At 42.5% G+C, this 8,268-nt stretch overlaps 1 protein-coding gene across 20 annotated transcripts in view; it reads right to left on the bottom strand.

Moving 5' to 3' along the window:
• The window catches only part of ADD1 (adducin 1), a 573,879-nt gene extending 569,037 nt beyond the window's left edge, over nt 1-4,842 (bottom strand). For 11 of the 20 annotated variants that reach the window (XM_085642519.1, XM_085642511.1, XM_085642516.1 and 8 more), the window contains exon 1: nt 4,694-4,830. The gene's annotated coding sequence lies outside the window, so the exon portion shown is untranslated. Of the gene's footprint in view, nt 1-4,693 lie in introns of all 20 variants that reach the window. The other 9 variants (XM_085642521.1, XM_085642512.1, XM_085642520.1 and 6 more) reach the window with 5 other exon arrangements.
• Between the last annotated feature and the right edge of the window lie 3,426 nt (nt 4,843-8,268).

The raw sequence follows: 8,268 nt of genomic DNA on the forward strand, positions 1-8,268 counted from the left end.
TCAATTTGAGCATGTCATCCACAAACCACTCACTCCCCCATACAACCTCTTGTACGCCCACTCAACCACTCACATACCCATACAAGTACTCATACAACCACGTACTCATCCATTGAGCTACTCACACACCCACTCACCCATACAGCTACTCTTACAACTTGTCAGTCACCCATACAGACACACACCCACACAGATACTATGCACCCACTTATTCACCTATACAGCCTCTCACACACCCATACAGCCTCTCAACACAGTAACTCACCCATACAACCAATCACACACATCCACACAACGACTTACATACCCAGTCACACACTCATACAAGTACTCGCACATCCGCTCACTCTCCCAAACATCCATTCAGACAGATACATACTCTCCAATACAGCCACTCACACACCCACTCACTTAACCAAACTCCCACTCAAAGAGCCACTCACTCACTCATACAGCACACTTACTCACTCATACAGTCAGACACCCACTCACCTACCCATACAGCCACTGACACATCCACTCACCCATCAATACAGCCATTCACTCACCCACACAGCTATTCACACATTCATGTACACCCATATAGCCACTCAGACACCCACTCACACACAAGGATACATACAGCTGCTCACATATATGTTAGGAGTATCACTCATTAGTACTGCACCTAGTATATTAATTAAACTTTTGTAGTAACTTAGTATATATGTTTAACACTCAAACTCTTAGAAAACATGATGTCATCAGCGATGTCACTGACCATGTTATGAGTGATGGAATATGTGAGGTCATAAGCAGCGTATTGTGGTGCCATAAGTTATATTTAGCTCAGGTAACTATAACTGCTGAATTCTATGGTTTTGTACAAGTGAAATGCGAACCCAACTAGGACATTCCTGTTAAAAAAAAAAATATATATATATATATATATATATATATATATATACACACACATTTATACATACGTATATCCTGCTATTTTTGTCGTATACACTCAACTTGTCAACTAGTAGCCAGGTGATCCTCATAGCTATATGCATTCCAGCACTCATAAAATTATTAAAGGTTTCTTTGATGATGCAAAATTATAGTGTATTGCCTGTTGCGCAAAACGGTGAAGGTTTAAAATAATATGATGTATTAATCAATACAAGAAAGTTTTTTTTGTTATTCAAGTACAGTTTAAAATAAAAGCCCAAAACTGAAAATGCATATTAAAAGGATAAAGTAAAAATAAAGGAATGGCTGGTGCAACACGCACCCCATTTAAAGCAGGAACTAGGAGACACTATTATTCATTCAACCACATATCGCTTGTTCTTTTTACAAGAAGAGGAATACTGAAAATGTATCTAGAGCGCACATAGCAATCATTTTTTCACCACTTAGTAAATGGTCTGGAGCAAAGGCTGCTTTTATGCTGCTAGGAATTAGGAACAATGTTTTTTTTCCTTTAACGTCCTCTTGGAATGAAAAGCATAGGACAAAATAATTCCAATGGGTTAATGTCTCTATGGTTACCAGGACACAAGCACAAGCTCAAGCTCGAAAGCTGACTGGATGTGGTCGCCATTTAAAGATCGTAGTAGCTGACCCCCAGAGATGGAAGGAGAACATGGAAACGGGCACTGAGGAAAGCTATTGAAGGCTGAAACGCGTCTGCCAGCGTTTCATGGACTCGCAATGCCAGCGCTTTTTAACAAATAAAGCCACTTTTTCTGCACTCCGGAGCTGTCCCGCACTCTTTCTTAGTGAGAGGGAGTATTGGCTTGATGTTGTACCAGCGTGCAGGTTGCTGGTGTAGCGGGACGCCCTCTCGGTCAGGAGTGACGCGTAGTGCCTGCAACTTGGGTTGTCGCATGAAACTGCAACGCGCCACCCCCCCCGGTATGGTGGATTTCCAATTGGACGTTATCGTTACCTGGGGAGAGAGGAGGCGAGATTTATCCGCCTGATAAGGGGTGCCAAGAATGGCTTGAGCTTTCCGGACAACTGCGGTGGAGTGAGGGTCAGCAGCCACACAGTGGGACATCACATGGTGTTGTGCAATACCCCATCACTGTATGGGATTGCTCTGAGGACTCCACCTACCAGCATGCAGTAGACTGGGAAGAGCTGCGCGTGGTGCCGCCGTGTCATAGAGGCGGAAGGAGGGGCAAGTGATCAGCTGACTGGATGTGGTCGCCATTTAAAGATCGTAGTAGCTGACCCCCAGAGATGGAAGGAGAACGTGGAAACGGGCACTGAGGAAAGCTATTGAAGGCTGAAACGCGTCTGCCAGCGTTTCATGGACTCGCAATGCCAGCGCTTTTTAACAAATAAAGCCACTTTTTCTGCACTCCGGAGCTGTCCCGCACTCTTTCTTAGTGAGAGGGAGTATTGGCTTGATATATATAGATATATATATATATATATATATATATATATTTTATATACACACACATTTATACATACGTATATCCTGCTATTTTTGTCGTATACACTCAACTTGTCAACTAGTAGCCAGGTGATCCTCATAGCTATATGCATTCCAGCACTCATAAAATTATTAAAGGTTTCTTTGATGATGCAAAATTATAGTGTATTGCCTGTTGCGCAAAACGGTGAAGGTTTAAAATAATATGATGTATTAATCAATACAAGAAAGTTTTTTTTTGTTATTCAAGTACAGTTTAAAATAAAAGCCCAAAACTGAAAATGCATATTAAAAGGATAAAGTAAAAATAAAGGAATGGCTGGTGCAAACACGCACCCCATTTAAAGCAGGAACTAGGAGACACTATTATTCATTCAACCACATATCGCTTGTTCTTTTTACAAGAAGAGGAATACTGAAAATGTATCTAGAGCGCACATAGCAATCATTTTTTCACCACTTAGTAAATGGTCTGGAGCAAAGGCTGCTTTTATGCTGCTAGGAATTAGGAACAATGTTTTTTTTTCCTTTAACGTCCTCTTGGAATGAAAAGCATAGGACAAAATAATTCCAATGGGTTAATGTCTCTATGGTTACCAGGACACAAGCACAAGCTCAAGCTCGAAAGCCATCCCAGGATCCCTTGGCTGACATCAAAGGGGCTGATTTACTGTAGCTGGATGAGGCGTCCCAGCCATTGTAAGACATCAGTGTAAAGATGTTTTATCTGTTGCAGTGACTCGTGCCCATACTAATGATATGCAAATTATACAGGCAGCAACAGCATGCCAAGGCGTAGAAGCAAGCTGTGCACACAAATGTTCCAGCAGTGTGCGCTTAGACACTGGTGGCTTTCAGGGTGCTTCAGTTTCCAGTAGAAAGGGCAACTAACCAAGAAACTCGATATTTGCTAGTGTACATGGGGTGCGCACTTGCTGTTTTACCGAAAGTCTGCTTGGCCGCTTAAAGAAAACACTATATAAATATGACGTGGGAAAAGGAAGACATGCACAAGTCACCGCAGCAGGTGGGCGGGATACGCCTCTCCATAAACAAACAAGCCACATTAAAGTGGTAATCGCCCGAGGCGCATATTCCAGCTCGCCGTCCATAAGGGATTCGCCTTCAAACCGAGAACCGAATATAGCTACAAATAAATAAAAGAGGGCAAAGGTGGAATGAAATAACGAAAAAAAACAGTAAGTTGGTTTTCCACTGGCCGCTGACTGTTGCCCCTATGGCAAATATAATTTCGTCGTTGTTTTAGGCTGCTGTACATAAACATTCTCGCTCAAGACTCTCATGGCATGTTAGAGAAATCAACAGGGAGATTCATTGGGTGCTTTAGGAGATTTTGACAGGCACATTCAGGCATACCTGAAAGGCGCAGAGGCAGGTTTATCAAAAATGTAACGGTATGTTTTTTCGGGTGCAGATCTGACAGATAATCACAGGTACAAGGACATTTTGACAGCTAAAGGTCCACATTGATGGGCTGGACAGACACGCCCACATGCATTTATGACAGATCACATCCACAGGAGGTTGTCAACCCACTGATCACACCGACAGGCGCACAAGGCACGCCCGACACTACTATGCACATCTGTTCTGGAACGCGACACTACTATGTTCTGCAGCGCACTCACAGGCGTATTTCACAGGCACATAAGGGGAGATTTGTTAGGAAGATTCATAGGCATCAGGTGAGAGGACATGTACAGAAGACCCCCTTAGTAAATAAGCAGGCCTGCTTACAGGAGGTCTGACAAGTAGATAGGCATAGTAAACGGTCCTATAAACAGGCAAGTGAACTGGTACAGAAGGGTACTTTAGATAAGCAGGCCTGTTAGACTTGGAAGGCAGGTTTGAAAGCCCAGCTACGGTAGGTTTCTTTCACAGGGTCACAGCCGCGGTGTTACGGCAAACATACAAATGCATTTTTGACAGGTAAACACATACAGATTTTTTTTTAACAGGGAGTGCTGACAAATTCAGTGATGAACGGTTTGACAAACGCACTCCCACGTTGCACACCCAAGAAGGAAAAAGGTTTGACTGAAGCACTCCCACGTTTGCCACTGCTTGCGCATTGGGAGCCCCGTCCACAGCGGAGCATCCCGTAAACATGCAGAAGGCGCATACAGTGTCTGCAGCGGGTGCCGCCTCCCCAGCCACACCAGTGAACGATGGCACCAGGAGCGTCTCTCCGTGGTCATGCAGTGCCCAGCTCAGCGTGCAAGGGCAGCGTGAGTACACGAGCAACACAGCACTCACCGTGGGCGGAGGCGCGGGGCTGCAGCTGTCCTACTCGGCAACACCTGCCCTTCTTCGGGGGCTCCCTGCCTGGGATGCTGCGTCGCTGCCTCTCACTGATCCCGCGCATACCCCGCCCCTCTGATCTTACACAGCCCCGCCCAGACTGCAGGGTGCGGCTAGCAGGGACGGCTGCTCAGCAAAATACGCAGCCATTGGACGCTCACGTTGGACGAATGAACAAGTGCATCGATTGGTCTACAGTGAACGGCTAAGTGTAGGAAGCTCTCAGGGGAGAGCCAAGCCGCCTGTCATGGGCATAAAAGAAGGACTGCATGCTTGTGCTGTGTGTTTTTTTGTGCTTATCTCTCAAGTTAGCGGACGTGTATACATATCGAGTTTTTCCTATTAAGATTGACGCTTGAGTTTTCTAAAAAGAAAATAGCCAAGATATATAATATGTAAAGTGATAAACAACGAGGTCCTTTACTTTGAAATATAGCTGATCTAAAATATTTTATTCAGTTTGATTTTATTTTACGAAAGTTATACATTATTCTGTATAGTAACAGCAGATATGTAGCTGCCTGTTCGATATTTACCGAAATACTTATGTCAGCGTACCTAAGCTTTTTCTAGAGAAATCCCTGTCCCAACTTTGAGGACTGTTCCAATATGGCGGTGTTATGCGCCTTGCTGTAATATGGCGTTCACACCTGCTTTTAGAGCAGAGGGACTGGAGTTGAGGCGTACACCGTCTGCCTCATAGAAACATAGGGACTCCCTCACGTACATAGCTTGCGGTCATTCTCTTCACCAGAAGTTTTGCTATACTTTGCTATACACCTCAAACAACCTATATTGATTTTCTGTTAAAACAAACCCACATTGCTGCTGTCGTTCCCTGGAGTTTTTGAAACATTTTAGTGGAACAAGTGAAAAGTGATACACAAAAGCGCTTGAAAGCATTTCGAAATGCTCTTAAAAGTGAGATTTTCTTCTGTTGTCTAGTGTTAAATTGGTCTTTTTATACAGGTGTTCTTCCTTACGTAATATGTTGCCAAAAATATTGTTGGCCTTAGCGGTGGCACTCCCACCATTGGATTACAAAACTGAAAGCCATTCAGCCGCATGGGATGAATGACAGATTGGAATTTAATGGTTTCTTGTAACAGATATTTTTTATATTTCCATTTACCCATGTATTGAATGTGGCACCACAAACCTTTGAACATGATCATGACACACATGAGCACTTGATAATTTTGACACCACCATTTTGCTTTTTACTTTAGTTTACCCCTTTGTTTGATTTCTGTATGATCAACACATCACAGCCGGCATGCTGACACTTTACAGTTTAGGTTAACATCTGTGCATGCGCGTGATAGTGCTGGAGCAGAGTTTTCTGTTGAAAATTTATTGGGTTTTAAGCTCCAGTTTTGTCTATGTGTCATAGCTAAAATCAATAATCTGTAATCACTAATTATCGTTTTTTCGTGATAGATTTTGACTAATCGACATACTAATAAGAGAAACTACACGTGGGAATGCATATATGTTGCTCAATAATATGTGCGTTTAAATAAATAACGGGAGTGCTATTTGTTTTATATTCATGCTTTTTAATAACGTGTATTAATGCTTAAATATGTCGCAGATGGCTAGATAATTACATACACATAAGGGTATTAGTGGGAATTAACACTGTTTAATCATTGCGATGATGTAGTAACGTTGTTTGTGTTTCTTTCAATTAAGATGGTCCGTTTTGGCCTAAAAGAAAATGGCTGCCATTTACAGCCTACGTTCGAGTGAATGAGATGTGACGGAAGGCCTTGCTGAACATGGTTGAAAGTCACCAGATCGCAGCCTCTGCACAATTTGAAAAGTTTCTATGATGACAGCGATTCCAGGCGTGCTGCCAATCCGCTGAGTTGTTCTTGGTTGAGAATGAAGCCACAATGAACTATTCACAATTGTAATGGCTTTGCCATGATTCCGAGGAAGAGCTTCTATTAATGCAACATTTTCAAGATTGAGTTTCCTTCTTCCGTCTTTTTATTTTTGTGATTTTTTTTTCCTGAGTGGATGTTTTGCAAATGTAGCGATGCTACATCCTGTCCTGCTCGCTCTGCTCGGCGGCTCAACGGACATTCAGAATAATGATTGTAACATTTATTTCGTTAGTTTTATTATAAATATACTAGACTAGAGAGGGTCCGTGTCTTTGCATTCGGGATTTTTGAGGCCACTTCTTTCTGAACCCATGCTGGTGAGGATCGATGCTGTGAGGACGGCGACTCAAGAGACTTTACTGAGAGACCTGTCCTGACCCATATATGACATTTAGCTAGAATAGGTAAATATGAGAATAACGATTTTGCTATTGATTGACTTTCACTTAAACTAATTTAGATAAAATTACCTTGTGTTTGAATTACAGTGTCGGGTGGTTATTTCTTTGTCAGTTATTGAATTCCTTATTGTAATTATTATTGTTTAAATCATGACTCAATGCAATATCAATTTGGTCGCATTGGCCTTAATGTAGATGCAGAGTGTACAAGAAGTTTCCTCTCAGGTTCAGTGCGGGTAGAGTAATAGAGTGTATGACGGTGTGATGGGCCCTAGTGAATGAAGAGTGTATGTGCGTGTATCTGTGAAATTACTCTATCTGTGGAAGTAGGGAGAATTTATATGCTCTGATCTGCGGCAATTTCCTGGTAGCAGAGTAATGGTTTTGATTATTGTCTTGATCTGATTAGATTGCTTGTATATTGGCTTTTGGTTTCATTGATTATTGATTGATGTTGATATATGTACTAATACTATATGTTGAAGTTGTTATATTGAGTTTTATGTAGTGCTTCTGGAACTTGGGAGCTGGTGACGGTTCCGTAGTCGGGCAGAGGGAAGTGTGTGCTGCTCTCGGGAAAGACGGGATTGTTGGAATTACCTGTACGTATGCAGGAAGAACGTGTAACAATTGAAGTTGCGCGTCACATTGTCTGGGTTCGGAATTAGTGACATCGTCGTGTGTTACTACTAGAGATATTTCTGTGTATGAGAGGAGTGTGTATGGTAGGAAAGGTTATCTGTGAAACTCTGGTCTTAAGTCCCAGGGATCCGTAAGGTTTGCCGTTAAAGCTTACCGCTGGAGAGGTAATAGGTATACTCTGAGCTTGCTTGAAGGACTGGGCAGAAGTAAATGCTGCTTGGTTAACGTGTGTTATAATTCTGTAGCGGGACAGACTGTTCGCTGTTCTCGGGAAAGGCAGGATTCTGTGTGCATGTGCTACATTTTCTAGTGTGAAAGTGCGTGAATGTATGAGCATTTAGTTAATTGTGAAAGCTCCTAGGAACAGTCCGGGAGGAAGCAGTTACTGGATGCGTGTTAGAAGGGCAGAGTAGAGGGATGTGCTACTGTGTCAACGAGAGTATTAATTCTGTGGTAGAGCAGAGGTAAGCACTGTCCTAGAGAGAAGCGGAATTTTTGTGAGAAAGATTTTCTTTACTATTCTGTGATTAGCGAAGCAGACAATGGAGATGTTTATATGTTGTAACTAATAGATTTTGTAGAATTGTGAGACAAG

The sequence above is a fragment of the Triturus cristatus genome, chromosome 2_2, assembly GCF_964204655.1.
Source record: "Triturus cristatus chromosome 2_2, aTriCri1.1, whole genome shotgun sequence".
Classification (NCBI taxonomy): Eukaryota; Metazoa; Chordata; class Amphibia; order Caudata; family Salamandridae; genus Triturus; species Triturus cristatus.